The sequence below is a fragment of the Xenopus tropicalis genome, chromosome 9, assembly GCF_000004195.4.
Source record: "Xenopus tropicalis strain Nigerian chromosome 9, UCB_Xtro_10.0, whole genome shotgun sequence".
Lineage (NCBI taxonomy): Eukaryota > Metazoa > Chordata > Amphibia > Anura > Pipidae > Xenopus > Xenopus tropicalis.
Genome location: NC_030685.2, coordinates 64209258 through 64222657, shown reverse-complemented (window position 1 = coordinate 64222657; position 13400 = coordinate 64209258). Strand labels below are relative to the sequence as shown.

The 13400-nt window shown below is 39.4% G+C and overlaps 1 protein-coding gene across 2 annotated transcripts in view; it reads left to right on the top strand.

Annotated features, from left to right (window-relative positions):
• osbpl6 (oxysterol binding protein like 6) overlaps positions 1-13400 on the top strand; it is a 121911-nt gene that overhangs the window by 18973 nt on the left and 89538 nt on the right. For both annotated transcript variants that reach the window (XM_002935685.5, XM_004917740.4), the window contains exon 2: positions 2355-2453. The gene's annotated coding sequence lies outside the window, so the exon portion shown is untranslated. The remainder of the gene's footprint in view (positions 1-2354; positions 2454-13400) is intronic.

Below are 13400 nucleotides of genomic sequence, written 5' to 3'. Positions count from 1 at the left end.
CATGACCATTCTTGACCGGAAGGCCAGTATAATGGGATCCAAAAGCTGTTTATTACATAGAATATGGACCCAGTCTGGGGTTGCCACCTTTTGGACTGCATTATACTGGCCTTCGGGTCAAGGATGGTGATGACAACACCCATAGACATGGGTCTTTTCTTTTCAATGTTTGCCTCTCCCATGAAGAGAGCACTGCTGAATTCTGTGCATTGGGGGCTGTACGTGGGTTAGCTACAGAGTATCAAGGGGTAAGTTGTTACAGAGCTATGTACCTATCTCCAACCTCTGGCATTTAGTACAGGACTGCCTTGTTCCTGACTGCACTTTGTTCGGTAACTTGCTCTACAGAAAGTGCAACTGCAGGAGCCATAGCAGGTAAGTGTATGGGCCATTAGTTGTCATTTTTGTACCTGTAGTTCTTCTGCAGTTGCGGTGGGGTATTTATAAATGAGGCCTGCAGATAGTTCCTAGCTAGATAATTATGCCTACGTTGCTTATTATTATTAGGTGTGCTGGGAAGTGTGTATGTGCCGCTTTTGTAAAGCAAAAACCAGTAATATTCATACTTTACAGGACCCAAATAGAATATATAATGCACTTTTAAGAGAGGATGCTGGCTAAATGGCATTTTAAAAGGATTGGTTCTTGTAAACACAGAACTCCAGTTTTGCTGGACAGGTTTAAATTAAATTGAAAAGGAAATAGTACAAGTTGAGGTTTTTAAATTAATTCTGAGAGATAAAAGCTGAACAGCATGCTTCAGGAAATTGCATGCGCAAAATGAAGTGCCGCAGGAAACATTTGCAGATAAGATAATAGATTTTCTGAAGACAAAGTAACGTTCTTTAGCAAATCAGCAAATTCTACCACTGCACTCTTGGCTGGGAAACTACTTGCAACATTGCATTAAAAGCCATTGCAGCTAGAACATGCTGATACACTTTTATATGCACATATCTTACGGCTAGTACACTGTAAGGATAGTATGTTGGGCACAATTCCAGCACCTTGCTGCCATCATAACCTTCGTCTAGGGATTCCCTGGGCCTAAGTTAGACTTGTGCATGCCCAGTATTATAAAGCACTGGCCAGGGACAAAAAGGTATTTTATAAAAAAAAGCTAACAAATTGGCCCTCCTTTCACTTTAAATGGGAAACACCTGCAGGCACCTAGTGTAGTTAAGTGACAGGTTCTGCCAAATGTGTTACAAAACACTTAAAATTGCGCTTTTGCCCTTACCCTTAATGCAGAACAAAACTGACGTATACATGATAGAGCCCCTACAGAGGTTATCCTCCCAAAGCACACCACCCACACTTCTGAATACCGCCCTGCGTCGCTGTGCCTGGCCATAAAATGCAAAAAAAAAACATAGCGTTGGCAACTGCCGTGTCTGGCAACTGGGTATTCAGTGATGTAATTTGATGGAGGTCATGAAGACCCTATATGTAGTCAAAATGATTGGATTGCTGGTTTGTCCTTTTGCTGCCATGATATGTAATACAACTGGACAGCCAGTGAGTGTAAGTTGAAATCTTGTAGGCAGAGACCTTCTTCTAAGTCTTAGAGGCTTAGAGCTTGGCCTTAGCAAAGTGAATCCCATCATTTTAATGCACATTACAAATGTTACAGTAGTATATTGGTTTTAGTTGGATTAAAAATAACAACCAACTGTGTTGAACTGGGGTGCCAAGGGCTCATCAGGAGGCTTAGACCTTGGACACACTTACCACAATATCACGTTGCTTCTCTTTTCTGTTTGCTTGTCTATTAACTTGTTATACTTGTTCATTTTTCCACTTGTCTTTTTGTACTTCATTATCTCCTTTCTCGTTCCATCTCTTTCTTCACTTTCTCCCCCATTTTCCCTCCTGCCTTTTATGCAGAATGGGGAGATGCTTATGGTACAGATTGGTAAGATGAACAGAACCGGCCACTGATATCTGTCCCCTCCCAGTAGGCCAGTCCGAACCTAAGTACTGATAGGTCTAATACAAGAAATCTTCACCAGAAGTAAAGGTCAAATCAAGCTTTGATCAGTTTTTATTTATGTTTAAATGGCAACTGTTAGCAGTTATACGGAGTTGCAGGTACAGCAAAACCATACAGCTCAATAGTACAGTAAGCAACTTCATCCACAGGTGGCCAACATCTCTGCCATGTCTACCTAAAAGTCTGTATTGCAACTTATTACTGCTGTTTAAAGGAAATCTAAAGGTTTAATTACTAAAATGTTAAGGTATAATTACCAAAATGTTATCATTTACCTGTTAGCAGAAAACTGCACCAGCCTGGGGTATTTCTGTAGAAGCTCATTCACTGCAATCTTCTTCTTGTGTTTTCTTTTCTCTAGGCAAATGGATATTCATTTCATAGCAAATTAAGATGGCAACAGTGGACAGAAATTCCCTGAGTCTGTGCATTTGTTAGTGAACAGGAGCAGTTACCCAAGGTATGTGATATGCAATTATATTCGCTCACATTTAGGCTTCCCCAGTGATTGTACCTTTGCTTTTCCTTTAAATAGAATCAATAAAAAAAAGTAATTTTGGATGTATTTGTCCTTTAATTGCATGCATTTCTGATTCTCATTTTATACTTCTAATGGAAACCACTGATTTGATATTACCTAGATGTTTCATGCAGTCCTCGTACTGTCTGCTAATAAATATTTAGATGGAAAATAAATCTGCTTTGATGTCTGAGAAAATCCATTTTGTCCAGAAAAGCTATTTACAGTTGAATGATCCATTAGCACCTAATGTCTTGATTTATTTTAATATGCAGGCTGTAGCGCATAATCGCATTTACCTGTGCTAGCAAGATGTCTGCTTCATTTACCTGTGAGAAAGAACAGAAATTCATTTAAGGAAACCAATCAGATGCTCTACCAGACTATCAGACTACTAAAACCTAACTACCCATTGGTCTCTATGAGTTACTTTACTGAACACTTTCCTCCTGCTTTATATATATAATGTGCCCATAGCTGATTTGCCTGACCCATGATTTATATGGTTCCTAAAAAGAAGGTGGCGGAAAGAGAAAAGAACAAATAAGTACAGTTTGGTAAAATGGGCATCTTATAGGACAACATCCCAATAAATACAAACGTACTGTATAAATGAGCTGTCCAAAGAGGGACTGCCCTGTGAAAATCAGTACAGTTGGGAGGTATGGTTTAATCAGCTGCTTTGTATTTCAAAGCTTAACACGGGCTGAAGTCCAGGGTTTGTTTATGCAGAGCTCATTTTCTCCCTTTAAAGAAATGTAGAAGTTTTTTGGGGAGGGGAGAATGAGATGAGAGAAAAATATTTTAATTTCCACCTTAATTTTTAATTAAGGTAGAAAAATATTAGGAAAATATATATTTTTCAGTTAAAATAAAAGGCATAATTCACGCGCAACGCAAGTTCCAATTTCTTGTGCTCATTTTTTAATAAGCTTTTAAAGAACAGGCCGGCACTCCTTGACTTGACAGGCCGGCACACTTTTCACCAGGTGCAGATCAGATGGGGAATCTCAGTTCTCTCCCTCCAAATTGCCAAATAGTCCAAAGCGTGCTCTGATGTACTTTAGTGCAAGCAAATTCAAGACTAAGGGGGCGGGCCTGTGATGTCGGGGGGCAGGTACCTGATGACTTTGTATTGTGAATTTCATATTGTATATGGTATATTGTTATTTTGGTAATTTTGTTTAGGCCTGGAACACTGCTGGACCGGCTGAGTAACATATCTACTATTAATATCCAGCCTAATGACAGTGGGCAGATTGACCTTGGGCAGTCAGTAATCATTTTCTGCACACAATGCCAGTCAGACTGCTATTTTTTAACAGGACCTGTTATCCACATTGGGATTCTGAGCACAAGTGCTTGGCATAGTAATGTGTGAAATGGCATCTGAAAAGTACTCGGTTGGATTTAAGTTGATGCTATTATCAGTAGCTTTTGTCAAAGGGCACAAAGAAGTGTTTTAATGTTGATCTGCCTGCTCTACAAATTCCATAAGAGACAGGGAATGTTATGATGCTGTGCTATGCTATGATGTATTTTGTTTAAAGCATCGGACTTGTTCTTAAGATGTGTGTATTTCAGTGTAGGGGGCCTCAGCCTTTACAGAGAACATTTGTCTAGACTCCAGCAAAAAAAAAAAAAAAGGATGGAAATTTCCAAGAATAGAAAGCAGTAAACAGCAATGGAAGTACATTTTTTCCAAAATGACTAAAAAGTCTTAGAAGGGTTGGCTGACACACACAGGGGCCAAAAACTGGCGAATAGAAAAGATAAGTGCCTAGTGCCACCACTATTATTGTGCCACTGACATGTGCCTTTTCTACCTACCCCTAGTTCCTTCTCTGCCCAGATGTGACACAGCTTTCACAGTGGTCAGTTATAATCTAAATATATATAATTTGGTTTACAGTATAAAGTGTATTACAGTGCTCCCCCTAGGTTTCCCAGGAGTTAACCAGTTTTAGAGATTCGTATCGCAGATCCCCTGACAAATGTTACTTTAGGCTAAAGCCAAACAGGGTTTAAGGCCGAGAACCAGTCCCTACGCTCTGACAAGCTTTTGGCTGTGCATGCGTGCTGAGCCACTGCATCGGCCTGAGTACAGGCGCACTGAGCGTATTTTGGCACCTAATTGCACAAGCATGCATTTCACCCACCTTAGAGTTGACGTCGCTGAATGTAGATAGATTATTATATTAGTTCGGCAGTATCAGTATAACCTGATCCAGGCAGCAGGAGGTCATAGAGAGCATTACTTATGTGCATGGTTTAATTGAATTACTTACATATTCCTACCATTTAATTATTAACCTTTATTTATGTAGTAGGTAGCACAGTGGTACAGTGGTTAGCTTAGCGGCCCTTGGTCCGATTCCAGCGTGTACGATAGGCAAGGAGTTAGTATGTTTTCCGAGTGCTGTGCTTGCCTGTAAAATATGCCGATGCTATATAAAGAATATTAATATAGTGCTGACATTTCAGAGGTATTATACTTCATTCCCTTCCCTAGTGGAGCTTATGATCTAAGATGCCTACCATACACACTCTGTGGTCAATTTCATCAAGAGACAGTCATTAGACCTGTACAGTTTTTTTGTGTAGGAGGAAATCAGACAAATGCAGGGGAGATAGTTCCCATGGTCAGAATCAAATTGTGGACACTAAAGCTGGAAGGCAGAAATGCTAACTGCTACCCTTTAATGCTCAGTTTATTGTAGAAATTGTTCAGAACACAGTGCTATAGAATGTAATACACAATACAGGTATGGGATCCATTATCAGGGAACCCGTTATCCAGAAGGCTCTGAATTATGGGCAGGTCATCTCTCATCCATTTTAATCCAATAATTAAAAACTTTATAACATATTTCTTGTTTCTCTGTAATAGTAAACATTGCCTTATACCTGATGCTAAATATGACATAATTAATCCTTATTGGAAGGAAAACAATCCTATAGGGCGTAATTAATGTTTAAATGATTTTTTAGTAGACAAAGTATGGAGATCCAAATTACAAAAGACCCCTTATCCAGTCAATGTCAGATTTCTAATAATGGTGCCCAGAGACCGCCCCCTATCTCTGCCCCCCCCCCCCGCATCACGCACATGTCCTGTCCCCATGTGAGCAAAGTCTAGGTGTGGCTTGGCGGCATGCTGTCCCTAAATCCAGAAACCTCCAAATTAAGTAAAGGCCATCATAAATAGACTCTATTTTAATCAAATAATAACATTTTTTTAAAAATTACTTTCTTTTTTTGTAATAATAAAACAGTTCCTTGTACTTAATCCCAGCTAAGATATAATTACTCCTTATTTGTGGCAAACCAATCCTATTGGGTTAATTTAATGTTTAAATGTTTAAAAAAAAATTTTTTTAAGCAGGCTTAGGGTAAAGAGATCCAAATTATGGAAAGACCCCTTATTTGAAAACCCCAGGTCCCAGGCTTTATGGATAATAGACTCATACCTGTATAAGAAATGTAGCATTAAGTGCTAAGTGTTAAGTGACACAGGAGGCAAGACATCCCTGCTCTGTAGAGGCTTAAAATACACAGTTAAATAATCAACGGCAATTTACTGTCCAACAAGCACTGGAGTCACCTATACTTATACTGAGAGGCAAAGCAGATTTAAAGGAGATTATCAAGTTATTAGATTTAATAAAAATATCAGCTTTTCTGAAAGCTAAAATAAGTGGATGTTATATAAACAAGTTAAGCTTCTGGAAATCCGGCTGCTTGTTTTCCCAAAGGTTATTGTCCTTATTTTTATTCCTCAGAACATACTTTCTTTTTCCCCAAACACAAATGTCTAAAACAGGGTACCAAAGGGCAGATGGTTAGGCAGTTTGCCTACACAAACTGGTTGCCATCTTGGCAAATACAAGCCTTAATCTGGTTGTTTAAGCAGATGCCTGATTGCACATGGGTAAATATAAACTATCCAAACTGAATTAGGGAATGCATATGTTGTAGTGGGTGATGATTTTTTATATCATGCAGTGCACTTGAACTTTATTGTATTGCATTTATTGTATGCCTCTACACAGCGATTGGGTACAATGGTTGAAGTTATTAATAGCCCCTCTTTTTATTGAATTTGGATAGGGATTACAAGGAATGGTGGTAAATGAAACATTTTGTAATTGGACCAGTGTTGTTAGTGGAGTACCGCAGGGTTCAGTCCTTGGTCCTTTGCCTTGTAACTTGACCATAATGTGGGCATAGAAAGTACTGTTTCTATTTTTGCTGATGATACTACATTGTGTAAAACTATTCAATGCAGGATGCTCCTACTTTGCAGAGTGATTTGACTAAATTGGAGAACTGGGCAGCAAACTGGAATGAGGTTGATAAGTGCAAGGTCATACTCTTAACATTATAGAAATGTGGCGGGGAATTTTTCTTTTCCATTGAAAAGATCAATGAACCAGAGGCTCCTCCTTTAGACTTGAGGGCAGCCTAATTGTTTCTTTATCATGAGGGCAGTGAGGTTTTTGGATGCTCTGTGAGGTGATAACAAGACAGATTCTATTCACACCTTTAATAGAGGCTTGGATGATTTCTTGAACAAGTATAATATCCAGGGCTGCTTTGATCTCAAGATCTACAATTTTTTTCATTATAGGTATCGTTATGTATAGTTTATATGTGTGAATGTCTGTAGAATATGTGTATATGCACAAAATTGGATTCGTTTGGATGGACCTTGATAGATTTTGGTCTTTTTTCTACTAAAATGTAACTATATCCAATCATATTAACCCTCAAATCAGACCCCATTCACCCCAACCCCACCTTGTGTTACACTTACAGCAGCTGTCGACAGCTGACAGACCTTCAAATCCACTTCAAATACATTATCTGACACCTTTACGCAGGAACAGGTTGTGCCTCGTGCACCAAAGTAGGCTAGTGTGACAAACTGACCACAGCAACTGTTTTCCAGCTAAGACATCACCTATTAGTGTAAACAAGTCCCCAAGTGTGCCATAACCCCTATATGAAATAAAATTGTCATCCGAACTAATCGACTGTATGAGGAAGGTGGTTTCTTTAGTAATATGTATATATTAGCTGCCTGTGTCTTGAGAGCAACTCATTTTATGTATTAATTTTCCGGCCACAATAATACTTTCGACTATACATATACACAGATATATGAATTAATATAATACCTCTGTTATTGTAGATTTGATGTGGCTCTTATTCATTATGTTTAAGTGAATCAAGCAGTTTATTATGCATCTTTGGTTTAAGGGGTTACAGCTACTGTTAATAAACAGTTCCCACCATGCCGTGGGTAAATAAAAGATGCAACATACAAAGCTAGTGACCAATTCTGCTTTGTTCATGGGGAAGAAAGCAGCATGGAACGTGTAATATAATTTCCATACTTCCTTTGTAACATTAGGGCCTTGGTGGGCCCTGGGGTGGATCAAATTGGTGGGCCAACCTCACCAACACCACAATTCTATCCCTGAATTATTGGGCCCTTGGGCAAATGCCCTCTTTGCCCCTTTTTATTAAAGGAGAAGGAAAGGCATTTTGTCATTTCAATGCCAACAGATTAGCCACATCAGTGCCACCTAGAACACTATATTTATTCAGCAGAAAGATTTACCATACCTGAGTAAACAGCCCTAGAAGCTCTCTCTCTTTGTTTAAGATAGCAGCTGCCATTTTAACTTGGTCTCAATAGCTTCTCTAGCTGCTGGTAGCTCAGATAACACATTCTGATGGTAAAGGGAGTAAATTTTTATGAATTCTTATGGGGGGGAAGTGAGCAGGAGAGGGGAGGGAGCTGGGCAGACTCCTGGAATGAAGGATTTTTCTGAAAGAGGAAGTCTGATAGAAAAAGGAAGACAAGAAATCCTCTGTTTCTTTTGATAGAGGACTCAGTGCAGCTTTTCTGTGAGTGCTTATGGCTGTATTTACATAGACCTTTCTGATAAAGCTTACTTAGTTTTTACCTTTCCTTCTCCCTTAAGGTGTCCGTGATCAGGACATTGATAGAATGATTTGCAAATTTCTCCCATGTATTTTTGTATTGAGTGCTCTGGCCTATTGACTTAGGTGGTAAAATACAAGTATTTAGTGTGTACTAGATAGGTTACTGTAATAAAAAAAATATGTTGTATTAACTGCCAGTATGCAGTAGTGTCCTGAAGGACTTAGTTCAGCTCTTAAAGGGGTTGTTTACCTCAACATAAGAAAAAATAATATCAAAAATAACTTTTAGTATGATGTAGGGCATGAGGTAGGGGAGGTAAATAACACATTGTCTAATTCCAGGCAGTGTCATTCAGTGGCTACTAAAGCAAATAAAGGGCATTGACTCAAGGTAGGGTTGCCACTTCTGCCAGCTAAGAAAGCCGGGCAGGGGGCGGGGGTGACGTCATGGGGGCAGGGCAAAGGCGGGGCAGTGACTTTGCGGGGTGGGAAGGAGCCAATCGCCACGTCAGTGTTACTGAGTCCTGCCTAGGTTTCCTAATTTGGGAAACTGGGCAGGAGGTTTTGACCCGGGCAGCCCTTCCGAAAACCAGGCCGTCCGGGTGGAAACCGAACAAGTGGCAACCCTATATGCAGTGCAGTTTTGGGCTCCAGTCCTTAAGAAGGATATTAGATGGGGTTGTTTTCTCTAAAAAAAAAGGTGCTTGTGAGGGGCCATGATTACTCTGTACAAGTACATTAGAGGGGATTATAGGCAGATGGGGGGTGTTCTTTTTTCCCATAAAAACAATCAACGCACCAGAGGCCCCCCCTTTAGATTAGAGGAACAGAACTTTAATTTGAAGCAGCGTAGGTGGTTTTTTCCACGGTGAGGGCAGTGAGGTTGGGGAATGCCCTTCTGAGTGATGTTGTGATGGCAGATTCTGACAGACATGCATAGTATCCAAGGCTATTGTGATACTAAAATATACAATTAGTATTGATTTGGTATATATAGTTTATATATGTGAGTGTTTAGATTTAGGTTGGTATGGGTCTATGTCTGTGTGCTGGGGTTCGCTTGGAAGGGTTGAACTTGAAGGACTTTTTTTCTTAACCCACATTTACTATCTTACTATTATGGGACAATATGCAGTTGGTCCATATTTTTTGTTTCTGGTCTTTGAATTATTTAGTTGTTGTCCAACTTTTCAGTTTGGAATTTCAGCACCTATCTGGTTGCTAGGGTCTAAATTACCCTAGCAGGCAGGCAGTAGTCTGGAGTTTGAATTATTATATTTCTGTTGTCTTGACTGGGAATATTGGGAAAAATCCTCATTCTAAGTTATGCTGTAAATCTTAGACTACAGGAGAGGCGGTTGATAGAATAAAGTAAATTCCTGCGGCTGCAGTCCCATGGTACCTAAATGAAAATCCATTCAAGAATCAAATTGAATATTTATAGAGTAGATGGAATTGTCGTTCTGCACTGTGCTTTCTACTAGGAATTGCTAGATATTTATTCACTTTGCAGCCCATTTCTTTCATTCTGTCACATTTAAGACCTATTTTCCTCAGAACTGATGGCATATTTTCCTTTGTTGCTGTTATGTATTTGACAGGTTTAAAGTGTTCCCCTGAAATAACTGAGGTATACTGGCTGGTAGTTTGTGGGTAATGTGGGTCATGTTATACTGCTTATACTACTGATGTCCGGTTGTGTACTTGTCGGATTCCGAGCATTCAGAATTGGCGCAGGTTCTCCCCTAGTTGGCTTCAGTCTAATAATAACGATTCTTCATCGGCCGGAACAATTTTGGAATGGAATGAAGAGATATTTGCAGCTCTAGCAGTTGAAACAAGAACATTGTCAGAGTCATCCTAGTAGGCATCAGACTACTACCTCTGCTAAAGCAAGCCATGGGTTAAAAATGCCAGAAAAGTGGTTGTATTAAAGATGGGCTAAATGGTCTCTCACTGTCTTAACTGCTCTGCCCTGTACTAAACATTATTTGTGTACCCCAGGCAACCATTGCACATTGCAGTGGTTTGTGCATGATTTTAGCCCCCCAAAAAATGGACTGCCAAAAACCTAGAAATAGTGAATTCTGTGCAAGTGTCAGTTTAAGTGGATGAGCTCTAATTATTTTATGTTCTTAATAAAACAAGTGTGAGATGAGATCTGTGAGATGAGATCCATCATCCATTAACCCATTATCCAAGGATGCAAGGGGATCTAAAGTAAAAAAAAAAAAAAAAATCCCCAGGCTCGTTACTTTAAAAAAACCCATCTCCCAAATGATTTTTTTTTTTAATTAAAAAATCTCTACCATTTTTTATAAAAAACCTAATTGTATACAGTTGAATTCAATTTCCCCTTCGCTTTATTTGCTGTGACTGCTGTAGACACAAATCTCTAGACGGCTACTGGCTGCTCTACAGGGAAATGATCAGCACTACCCGGCATTTCCACAGCTGGGAGGTACGGTGTGAGGGTTGTTTTGCACTAAGGTTAGCAAAGGTTAGTGAGGGTATACAAAACATCATATATCCCTGCACAGTGCTTCCCTGCCATTCGAAGTAGCAGCCAGCAGCCATCTAAAGATTTGTATCCGCAGCATTTAGAGCAAGTAAAGCAAAGGGGGAATAAAACTGCATACAATCAGGTTTTTTATAAAAACGGTAGAGAGAGAAAAAAGGAATTTTGTTTTTTGACTTTAGATCCCCTTTAAAATTAATTACCTTTTTCCTTTATAATGTGCCCTGTACATGCCCAACTAAGGCATAACTAATCTTTATTGAAGGCAAAACAATCCTATTAGGTTTATTTCATATTTAAATAATTTATTAGTAGAGAAGTACATTACAGAAAGACCCCTTTTCCAGAAAACACCAGGTCCCATACCTGTAGTTACAAATACTTTTGAACTACTTTTGAATTAGGTACCTAATTTTACCTAAGAAAACTGGAAAACTTATTGACTCGAGTATAAGCCTAGGGTGGGAAATGCAGCAGCTACTGCTAAGTTTCAATAATCAAAATAAATACCAATAAAATAACATTAATTGAGGCATGAGTGGGGTATATGTTTTTCAATATTTATTTCAAAGAAAAACAGTAAACTAGTAAGTGGAGAAGAGGGTCAACAAAAACAATATGGTATCAACAATGATACCTTAAGAGTATTACCCCCTCAGCTCAATCAGCAACCAAGCTAAAACACAAAGATTTTATATAGAATATGGGACAGGTGAGGATGGTAGATGAAGCAACAGGAGGTTAAAAAGTTGCAGCCAGAGCCTATAGAAGGATGCCTTTGGGTAGAGCATAGAGAGAAGGGGACAGTTCAGGCATAAAGATTAAAAAAATGTGGGACAACAAACTAAAGGGGCAAATGGACTTTTGGGGTTTAAAAATAAAATTAAAGAAGCTGCCTGGTAAAGAAGGTGGCCATGGGCCATGGGCATTATGGAATACTGAACCCCCCCCACCCCCAAAGTTTGCTGAAGCAAGTTAGGTTAGCTCACCAAAGCAGCAGCAAGAAGATCCACTTCTCCGGACTGGTCTAGAAAATCCACCAGTAGACTTCAGTTCAGAAGGCCCTGCCCTGCCTGAAGCAAGCGATGAAGGGAGTACTAGAAAAAAGGAAGGCAGGCAGCCACTCCCTCCTTCCCTTATGCGCCAGCACCTGTGTCCAGCACGAAGGACGGCAGCGCAAACTGGCAGCAGACCCGGTCGCAGAGGACACGTAAGGGGAAATAAGTATTGCAACTGGGAGCGACTCAGGGCACTGCAGGGTCTGGTTGGGGGGGGGGCTAATTTGCACACAAAGGACTGGTGCTGGACAGAGGGTGCTAGTCTGAATGGACGCATGGCACCCGACTCGAGTATAAGCCGAGGGTGACTTTTTCAGGACATTTTTTTTTTGCTGAAAAACTAGGCTTATACTCGAGTATATACAGTATATACATAAAAGTTCAGAATATGGTTTATTACTTATCTGCACTGCAGATTAGATAAAACAGGAAAAACCTCTTCCTGTAGGCATTTGGCTCCAGAGCCAGTGTATTAGATTTACAGTTTTGCATATTCCTATACATTACTAAAACATGTAATAGCAGGCTACATATAGGGAATGTTTGACTTATTTTGGGTTGAGTCTGTTCTCAGAATTTCCCTTGGCTTTAATCCAGAAACTTGTTTGGAAACATTCCTTCAAAGTTTTTGTAAAGGGGAATGTCTCATGGTCAGTACATCGCAAAAGCTTCTTAAAAACTGGTAAAGTGTGTTTTATCTCTTCATATACGGTTTTAGCATCAGCAGATTCTTTTTGGGATTGTCCCTCACAAGTACTGTACTTTAAAAAATAATGAAGCAAGACCTTGTAGGTGGCTACCATATATTTGTATGTAACCATATACAGATCCATTATCTGGAAACCTGTTATCTAGAAAGCTCCAAATTATGGAAAGGCCATCTCCCATTATAAGCAAATAATTTGAATTTTTTAAATGAATTTCTTTTCTCTTTTGTAATAAAACAGTAGCTTGTACTTGATCCCAACTAAAATATAATAAATCCTTATTGGAGGCAAAACCACCCTGTTGGGTTTATTTAATGTTTAAATTATTTTTAGTAGACTTCAGGTATGGGGATCCAAATTACGGAAAGATCTCTTATCCCAAAAACCCCAGGTCCCAAACATTATGGAGTGGGAAAGATGTAAAGATGTCACATAATTATATATATATATATATATCACTGGGTTTTTAATAACTTTTTTAAGCATAAGACACTGCAGTCTTTATGAATTCCATTTCAAAGCACTTTTGTACAATATCAACACAATACAGGGCCCTCTGTGCCCTGGGTCGGGGGGCCCACTGTCTTTGCCTCGCACTTGGGTCTCCAAGGGGGACACTAACCTATGAGCCCCAGCCTGTCCCCTTATG